Source organism: Nomascus leucogenys, chromosome 15, assembly GCF_006542625.1.
Source record: "Nomascus leucogenys isolate Asia chromosome 15, Asia_NLE_v1, whole genome shotgun sequence".
NCBI lineage: Eukaryota > Metazoa > Chordata > Mammalia > Primates > Hylobatidae > Nomascus > Nomascus leucogenys.
Window position 1 is genome coordinate 102013651 of NC_044395.1, and position 10632 is coordinate 102024282.

The 10632-nt window shown below is 37.7% G+C and overlaps 1 long non-coding RNA gene across 1 annotated transcript in view; it reads right to left on the reverse strand.

Moving 5' to 3' along the window:
• LOC115830487 overlaps positions 1-5803 on the reverse strand; it is an 85231-nt gene extending 79428 nt beyond the window's left edge. The window contains exon 1 of the long non-coding RNA XR_004026039.1: positions 5734-5803. This is a non-coding gene — a long non-coding RNA (uncharacterized LOC115830487). The remainder of the gene's footprint in view (positions 1-5733) is intronic.
• Between the last annotated feature and the right edge of the window lie 4829 nt (positions 5804-10632).

The following is a 10632-nucleotide window of genomic DNA, read 5'->3' on the forward strand; positions in this document are numbered from 1 at the left end:
GAGTGCAGTGGCATGATCTTGGCTCACTGCAACCTCCACCTGCCAGGTTCACACAAGTCTCCTGCCTCAGCCTCCTGAGTACCTGGGACTACAGGCACGTGCCACCATGCCCGGCTAATTTTTTTGTATTTTTAGTAGAGACAGGGCTTCACCATACTGGTCAGGCTAGTCTCAAACTCCTGACCTCATGATACCCCCGCCTCAGCCTCCCAAAGTGCATGAGCCACTGAGCCCGGCCTACAGGATGAGAGATTTTATCTCTTAGAATTTGTACTTTTCCTGGCCACCCTGGGAGCTCAGGCTTTATAGGTTGCCAGAATCTCTATGTTAAATGAGATTTAAGCTTATCTCTCAATTAAAAGTTGGCTTCATCTGGAAGGTCCAAGGAGAAAGGGCTAGTCATAATTTTTTTTTTATTTAAGCCTTAGGTCAGATGCATCATATAAATGTTTTGGGCTGCACATGATTTAGCTACATTTACAGAATGAAGAGTTCCTTATAGATTGTAGAAACCATGCTAGGTTTTGTATTAGGCTGTTCTCATGTTGCTATAAAGAAATACCTGAGACTGGGTAATTTCAAAAGAAAAGACAATTAATTGGCTCATGATTCTGTGGGCTTTACAGAAAGACTAGTGTCTGCATTTGCTCAGCTTCTGCGGAAGCCTCAAGAAGCTTACAATTATGGAAGAAGGTGAAGGTCAAACAGGCATATCACATGGCCAGAGAAGAAGTAACAGGAGAGGGAGAGAGAGGTGTGCCACACACTTATAAACAGCCAGATCTTGCAAGCACTATCACAAGGACAGCACCAAGGGGATGGTGCTAAGCATTCATGAGAAATCTGCCCCCACATGATCCAATCACCTCCCACCAGTTTCCACCTCCAATACTGGGAATGACAACTCAACATAGGATTTGGGCAAATATACAAATTACATCAATATTTCTCACTGTACAGCAATCCTTTTGCCTTGGTTTTCTATATCAAACCCATCAACCTTTAATGATTTATGACTAAAGCACTGATAGCTACTGGGAACATCTAGAACTCATGTGCTCTATCTCTATTCCATGGAATATCACCCTCTGCTATACTGGCTTAAATAAATATTTCACATTAGCAGACATAAATTCAGTTTGTCAGATCATGTTCAGCCCAGATATCATTTCCCTTTCTTTTATTTCCTAAATCTTTAAGGGCTAAAGTCAAAGCTGTTATATGTTCCCAAAGGAGTATAAAATATGTATGAAGCATTTAAGACATTCCAAACATTTCTCTTTATGGTTTGGGACCAATGTATCCATTAATTTGCTCTTTGGTCTGAGCTTTTGCCATAAAAGTCTTAGGCCAGGTAAACATCAGTGTTTTCCATTTTTCTTCAATTTGTTCATTTTTATTATTTTTTTTTTTTTTTAGCAAATAGTGACTGCTGGAAGCCCCTAGAAATGAATGCCAACCTAGTGTACAAAAGACAGTGATGATGTCAGTCAATATGCAGAATTGTTCAACTTCTTTTATCTTTGCAGAGCCACCTAGTGTAACTGAAATGGTAAACCTGAATAGGCCTTTTAATTTTATTGAGCTATTATGGATCCTAGAGCTAGCAATGCAGACTGAAAATAGTGTGTTCTTTGTCTTCACCCAGATAAAATGTGCTTCAAAGGCAAAAATGAAGTTGCTTGAAGTCAGTTATTAGCTCAGTCAGATTCATTTTCAATAGTGTTATCTCAGTGTGTTGCTTGTCTTCTCAAAGGTGGTCCTTTCTGGCCATTAAGAAAGAGTAGTGAAGCATCCCTCCTGTCTTCCACACATGTTGATTGTTAAACGTAACCAAGGAGACTGTAAAAGGCTTCTAAATGGGAGAAAAAACTCAGCCTGAATGCCTCTGATTAATCCTTGATGTCCCAGTTTTCTCACCTGTAAGTTGGAGAACCTAATTTCTATTGGAACCACTACATTGTGGTTGCTGTGAGAATTAAATGGGATAATCTCTGTGAGAGTGCTTTGCAAATTGGAAATCCCTCTATAAATGTATGGATTATTATACTGTTTACTCTCCATAAATATATGGATTATTATACTGTTCACTGTCATTTTTTAAAACAAATCTTCCAAATATCTTCACACCTTAAAGAAAGATTTGAAAGAGTTCCCATTCTTTTAAAATCCTGTTAGATCATTTTTTCCCCTTTAATTTCACTTTTGATATTAACTTACTCAATTCTGGTCCTGATAGCTATTCAAGCAGTAATCTTCGCATAGCCATCAGCAAAACTTCATAGACAACCTTGTGTAAAATTCTGTAACCTCAAAATTTTATTCCCATCTTATCTTGATGGAGACATGAATATATAAAAATTTTATCTGAAAATTACAAAGCAGTGTGAAATTCCTCATTGTATCACTGTTACAGATTTTTTTGTCTGTGGAAAAAATGGGTAATTACTCTGTCCAGTTAAGCTACATTTTGGCAGGTGACAAATGTTGACATTATGCTGACTAGAGCTGAACCATAGATTATTATTATGTGTATGTATGTTCATATTTGTGTGTATGTGCATGCTCACACACGTGTATGTATGTGTGTGTGAGAGAGAAAAAAAGGAAGTAAGAAATACACATCTTGGATAAGTTAATATAGCGCATAAATTGATTTTTCAGGTACTGGGTACCTGAAATGCACTAGGCATAGAAAATAAGAGTAAGAAATTTTCCTGGCCCTGAAGCAGCTTTTAACCTAGGGGTCAAATCAGAGAATTCCTTTGACATTTCCAGTTTCATTAAATGAGATGTTTAGATCATGTGATAAAGTTACTCAAAAAGCTAAAATGGTGAGATTCTACTTAATTTTTATATTTAAATCTTATTTAAGAGAAGAAATCTGTTATCTTGAAGACTGGATTCAGCAGACTTGACCCTCAAAGAGGGGATATTTTCATGAAGAAAAAGGGGCACTGCCTTTTTTCTTGAAAGGATCAGATTAACCAAAGCAAAACTTCAGTTCTTTGGGGCTAGAATGTATCTTTTCCATCAGTAGAAATCAATGAGTAAATATTTTAGTGGGAAAAGAATAATAGATATAACTTTCATCTGTTTTTTCCTTCAGTTATTTGTCTACCATTTGTTCACAGTCTCAAATCATAGCTAGATCCAGGTGGACAACCCAGGACCCTGCCCCGGTGTGGGCCAGCCATTTGGCAGAAGTCGGTGGACAAGTTTTGGAGAGTTAATCCTTGATATATACTTAATCTTAGTTAATCTAAGACACTTAAAAAGTGTCTTGCTGATGAGGTCACTTGTTTTTTTTTTCTTTGCAGAATAATTAGTATCACTTTATTCCACATCTAGGATGGTTCATCCTTTCACCTATTAAATAAAATATATGAGAGGCCTTCATTTTGGACTGAGCTCCTGCACTAGGCTATAACAGACCAGATCAAAGAAGAATAGAGTAACTCCAGAATGCAGTCACTGATGCCAAGTGCCAGATAATCAAAGGGAACTTAGAAAGGGGCGAGTTTAAAAACAAAAAACAGAAAACAAAAAACAAAAACAAAACAAAACAAAACAAAAAAACGAACAGAAGATTCACTGCAATCAATTGAAAGGGGCACAGTTAACCTGAGCCAGCATGATGAAGAAGTCGTCTTTGCTTTCACCCTGTAAGAAAAGTGACTTTCAACAATCAATCTGTTTCCTTTTCTTTATTTCTGCTTACTTCAGCCTTTTCTGCCTGTAAAGCTCACTTCTTCTGCTCAGCTTAGTTGAGTGCCTTTCTATAATATTTTGTAGAATGAATGTTACTGGACTCATGAATTGCTAATAAAAGCCATTTAGATCTTTAAAATTCAACTCGTTAAAATTTTGTTCCTTGACACACTCAAGGATCACACACTGCCTTTCTTCTTATGTTTTTTTATCTTGGATAACTTAATCTTTATTCCAGCACTATCATTTCATGAACAACTTTTGATTTTCCTTCTTTTCACCCTGAAATTTTTACCAAACTCTGAAATGTAATTGTTTAATTACTGCCAAATTTGACTTAATTTTCACAACACGTTACATCCAAGGTTTGTCATCTTCTACCCTCCTCACCAAGACTACTTATTTTTAATACATATAACCCATTTATAATGAGACTGACTGGTGAAAGTGAAGATATTGATCTCAAAGCCCTGCAACTCATTCCTTTGTATCCTGTAGGTTATAGTTGGAAAACTAGCAAACCAGACTGTTTTAATATCCTCCTGCTTCCATCTGATTAGCCTCTGCTCTGGATCAAGCATTCTGGATGGTTTCTCAGAATTCAGAGTAATGTATTTTATCATATCATTCCACACTTTTATTTTTTATTTTTTTATTTTTTTATTTTTATTTTTTATTATTGTACTTTAAGTTTTAGAGTACATGTCCACAATGTGCAGGTTTGTTACATATGTATCCATGTGCCATGTTGGTGTGCTGCACCCATTAACTCATCATTTAGCATTAGGTGTATCTCCTAATGCTATCCCTCCCTGCTCCCCCCACCCCACAACAGTCCCTGGGGTGTGATGTTCCCCTTCCTGTGTCCATGTATTCTCATTGTTCAATTCCCACCTATGAGTGAGAACATGCGGTGTTTGGTTTTTTGACCTTGCAATAGTTTACTGAGAATGATGTTTTCCAGTTTCATCCATGTCCCTACAAAGGACATGAACTCATCATTTTTTATGGCTGCATAGTATTCCATGGTGTATATGTGCCACATTTTCTTAATCCAGTCTATCGTTGTTGGACATTTGGGTTGGTTCCAAGTCTTTGCTATTGTGAATAGTGCCACAATAAACATACATGTGCATGTGTCTTTATAGCAGCATGATTTATAGTCCTTTGGGTATATAGTCAGTAATGGGATGGCTGGGTCAAATGGTATTTCTAGTTCTAGATCCCTGAGGAATCGCCACACTGACTTCCACAATGGTTGAAATAGTTTACAGTCCCACCAACAGTGTAAAAGTGTTCCTATTTCTCCACATCCTCTCCAGCACCTGTTGTTTCCTGACTTTTTAATGATGGCCATTCTAACTGGTGTGAGATGGTATCTCATTGTGGTTTTGATTTGCATTTCTCTGATGGCCAGTGATGATGAGCATTTTTTCATGTGTTTTTTGGCTGCAAAAATGTCTTCTTTTGAGAAGTGTCTGTTCATGTCCTTCGCCCACTTTTCGATGGGGTTGTTTGTTTTTTTTCTTGTAAATTTGTTTGAGTTCATTGTAGATTCTGGATATTAGCCTTTTGTCAGATGAGTAGGTTGCAAAAATTTTCTCCCATTTTATAGGTTGTCTGTTCACTCTGATGGTAGTTTCTTTTGCTGTGCAGAAGCTCTTTAGTTTAATTAGATCCCATTTGTCAATTTTGGCTTTTGTTGCCATTGCTTTTGGTGTTTTAGACATGAAGTCCTTGCCCGTGCCTATGTAAATATATTTAACATTAAACCTCAAATCTCCCCAAATCTGATGCTTCAGTCACAAGATGACTCATTCTTCTTAAAACATGTCCTATATGCTCTAACTACCAAATCATGCTGGAGGGCAAAGGCAGTGTCTCCTTCAGAATTTTTATCCTTCATAGCACCTAAAGTTCTGCATCTACTCAATTCTTACTAAATAAATTTTGCACTATTGTTTATCATCATAATGGCCTGTATCACTAATCCATGCATTTGATTATTAAATGCATACTTACTGAATGTCCACTGTATGACAGGACTATTTCTACGTACCATAAAGAGCTTGTTCTCTAGAAGTGTAAATTATCTGTTATAAGTTAGATTTCGTAAGAGAATGTGGTATGTGGAATAATGCTGTCTTTATTGGTGCAATTCTATAGCCTCCATGGAAACAATATCCCATATTGTCCTAATGATATCTCTGGTGATGTGTTAAGTTTTATTGTTGCCTCATTAAAAAGGGCAGAACTTTTTTTCAAAAAAGAGTTAAATTAGTAGCTACAATTTTGGGGCACCTCTTGTGTATTAGAAACATTATACCACATACCTTATAGAGTTGTATCTTTATTCTCATTTTACGAAGTTGCAATGTAAAGGTTCAATCACTCAACATTTTGAATCTAAGATTTGAACCTTATTCTTATTGCTCCATTCTTCTGGCGTTTCCCCACTCTACAAGCTTCCTTTTAATAGTTGTACCCTGAAGCAGCCCCTGGTGGGTTCTAATTCCAGGAGAACACTCTGTTCCCCTTCCACCTCCCTTCATGTTCCCCTTCGTGGGGCACCACAAGAGACCTTGAAGGTGGAGACTTTGTGGGGGTTCCTCTCTTAAAATGAGAAGCTTGCTGCGAAATCTATCATAGCAGCTGAAAGATACTAGTAAATGTTTTCCAAACAAAAATCCCTCAGTGAATCAAAGAAAAAAAGGTATAATTTTCCGTTGGTAAACGCAACATGCACAAGTTATTTGAAACAGCTGGTTCAAGTGGAAATGAATGACTTCCCCAGGGTCACAATCTGACAGTAAGTGCTTGCTGCTTACATGTGTGGAAGAGGAAATGGGGACAGATTTTGTAACAGAGCAGAACAATTTCTCCGCCTCATCAGTTCATGAATATTTGAATGGAGAGGGTGTGATTTGCAGAGCTTCTCATGGCTTTGCTTTTTATTTTTCCTCCAGCATTCTTCTTATCTAGTGAGTATCAATCATATACCTACTACAACGTAGGGATGATGCTAGGCACTGTGGCCATGGAGCTCAATGTGACACATTTCCTTGCTTCTTTGTATTATTCTTAAAATTATGATACAACTGTATTAGGCAAAGGAGGGCAGGTGTCATTGTTTATACAGTGAGAGAGTGAAGAAATAGGATATCTCAGCCTTCCCACTCTCTATGACTATACTCTGTGCTACTTGAATAGAGGAATGATAGCTTTTGGAGAGAGCCCCTGAGCTGGATCTCCATATAGTTTTCCAAGGGCTTTAACTCATTTGCTGTCTTATGCAATCCAATAAATAGTTTTAAGCACCTATATGAGATGTAACCCTCTCTATTCATGTGCATTTTCAAGTAAGGCATTTTATTCTTCTGAATCTCAGGCTATCTTTTGCTAAATGAGAACACTTAAGTACTGCAGCTAAGAAATATTTCCCACAAATATTCAAAAGCTCTACATTGGTCATGATTCTGGTGAATGAGAGCTCTACAGATATCAAGTATGGTAGTTGTTGCTCTTCTTATGCCTACTTTCTACAACCTTTCTCAGAGACAGTCAATTGCATGGGGCAACAGAAGTCTGATCTGTTTATGCTTACATACAAAGCTGACAGAAAGTCAGGGTCACAGATTTCAGTTTCTGTGAACGGGACACAGTGATAACTTGGCTCTATCTACTGAAGAATATGAAGATGTATACAGTCATGCTTCATGTAATTACGGGAATGCATTCTGAGAAATGTGTCATTAGGCAATATCAATTTTGTGTAAACATCGCAGAATGTGCTTATTCACACCTAGGTGGTATAGCCTACAATATACCTAAGTTACATGGTGTAGCCTATTGCTACTAGGCTACAAAACTGTGAGGCACGGTCCTGTACTAAATATTGTAGAAAATTACTTACCCAATGGTAAGTATTCATGTATGTAAATATATCTAAACATAGAAAGGGTACAGTAAAATATGATATTGTAATTTTATAGGACCCCCATCGTTTATGTGGTCTGTTGTTGATAGAAACAACATCATTATGCAACATATGACTGTATTAAAATAAATCAAAAAGGAGGAAAAGAAATCATCAATTTTGAAATCACCAAAAAGAAAGGGGGCTGAAGACTAATGTAGGAGGTAAAGAGAAAATTGAAGCAGGAGAATCCCACTTACTAAGGACTTTATAAAGCCAACATGATTTATTCACAGATGGGAATTCAGAAAATAACACAAAATAAGCTAGAGGAGATAATAAGAAGAGACAATCACTTCTAGCACAGTGCGTAAAGTGAGGGAGGGAAGACATTCTTAGTTCAGAGCTTAGGGTGATGGTAAAGTCTCAATGAGACGGATTTGTCATTGATGATAGCCTCTAATATGTAGCAGCAGCTCCTTCAGCTTCATTAGAGGGCTGAGAAATATGTCATTTCTGAGAATGCATCGTGACAGCAAGAGGCAAACTAGAATCTTGGAGGAAAATGTCCAAATGCACTTTTCCTTGATCCTCTGTATGCCAAATATAATGCTGTCTAAAGAGTGTTTTGGTTTTTTGTTTTTTGTTTTTAAAGAAAGTTGGAAACCTGGAGTTGTTTGGAAGAAATAAGCCCTGTATAGACCAGGAAATCAACTGATGACTAGATAAGGATGGGAAAGATGATAAGGTCTCAGTTCTCATGTGGAGGAGTGGGAGATTGGAGAACTCCACATCCATTTGAAGTAAAAGAGCTGCAGATTACCTTGAGAACTGGTGGTTATTCCATTGTCTTGCCTAATTTCTGGAAAAGGGACTTACTTACAGCCAAGCACCAGTAAAAGGAAATTTATGGTAAAGACAAGCAGAGTGTATAAGATTCAAATGGTTAGAATTGCAGCCCACCTTTGGCCCCCTGAAAATGGGAACAGGAACCACAGCAATTGTAATGATGCTCCGTACATGTACTATTGCTTTCTATTTTCCAACTTCCTTAACTAACTCACTGTTTTATTCTTCCTCAAAACATAAGACAGCCACCCCTCCTAAACCAGCAGTGAGTAGAGATAACTTGTGATTAATTCAGTCCTAAGAAACTACTAGGATGTCAATTAACCCAGAAATATTGCAATAAAAAGTAGAGTTTAATAAACAGTAGAGTTGAATTCAAATATCTCTGAAGCTGGACAATGTGAGTAGTGAGTTATGATAAAAGAGGGAGAAGTAGGCTGATGAACCAGTTGTGGTGTCAGTAAGAGACATAGCACTATATGTGCTCTTAGATTTCAATTGACATGTGGTGTTTGGCAATGAGTCTGTGGTTAGTGGGCAACAGGAATATGAATATAAACTTCATGTCCTTTGAAAACTGTCCTGTAAATCTCAGAAACAAGTCAGATTTTAGGAAATCCTAGGAGAGTGACAATATGGGTCAACAGTTTATGACCTACTCATATACACACAGAAACTGGTACAAAGGAAGAAAGGCAAAATTATGATGAAGGTAACCCCACCGGGACAGACATTTTAAGTGATATTTGTTATAGATACATGAGGGGCTGAGCCACAATAGTCAGGGAATGTCATAATCCCTTGGGCTACCTGAGTCTATTTTTGGCACAAATAAACCATAACAGATTGTGACTTTATACAGATTTATTCTTTACATGGGGACATTTACAAGACATTACAAACTGTCACCAGTAGGCCAGTTCTGGTCCTTGATTTAGCTGCACAAAAGAATTTGAGAGTGAGTCCAAAGTTAGAATGAGCAAAGAAGTTTATTGCAAGGCAAAAGTACACTCTAAGAGGAAAAGAAGTCTGCTCAAAGAGAGAGACAACAGCTAATGCCTTAAGAGGAATTTCTTTTATGGGAGTTTTACATACATACAAAATACTGGCGAGGTCAAGTATGCAGAAGTGAACCTGCAGTTGGCACATGCACTCAGAATCTAGGTGCGCTAATGCACATTGCAAGTATCGTTGGCATATAAAATCTCCACCTAGGAGTGTGTTTTTACAATTAAAATGATGAAAAGTTTGCTATATACTAAACTTTGAGCCTAGCTGTGCATGTGGGATCCTGGAGAAGTCCCTTGCCCTCTCCTCCAGGAAGGAATTTGTAGCTAACAGCTTCTTGGGGTTTTAGTGCTGATTAATTGGCTGGAGATTGAGCCAATCTACATCAGGAATAAGGGGCTTTTGTTCTCTTTCCCAGGCTGTACTAGGTATCAGGAACCTGTAGCCATCTGATATTCTGCTGGTGTTCTATACAACCACTTATCTTATAAGAGAGTTAGATGTTGATGCATGAAGGTGCAAGCTAAAAGAGCTGACTGTGAAAGGGGCCCACTGGGCTTCACTCAAAGAGACCCATCAGTACGGCCTCCTAACTTTACTTATACTGCTTCATAACCACTATGCCCAACATTTTAAATGGGCTATGGAGGCCACACGATTTAACTGCAGACCTAGAACATTATCATGTATTTTTTAGCTAGACCATACAGTGATCCAATGTCATGTAGACCAATGGTTTCCAAAATATGTTGCCCAAACCAGCAGCCTAACCTTCACTTCTAAGCTTGTTAGAAACGTAAATCGTGAACCCATCCCAGTTGAATGAATCAAAACCTCTAGCTGGAGGAGATGGAGGCAAGGATATTTTTATATATGCTAAAGATTGAGATGCATTGATACAAAAATAGCTTTCTTAGCATTTCACTCTTCATTCAACAAGGATTTATTTTGTATAAAGCACTTTTCTGAAAACTAGACAGTCAGTGGTAAACGAGGTAGACATGGCTCTGCCTTTATGAAGCTGAGCAAACTTTAGCAGCGGAGAAAACTATTAAGCAATGACTTTTTCCATTAATGATTTCATTGCAATTCTGGTTAATGTGGTAAAAAATAATGATTTTTGAGGTATTCGAGAGCATATGATGGGA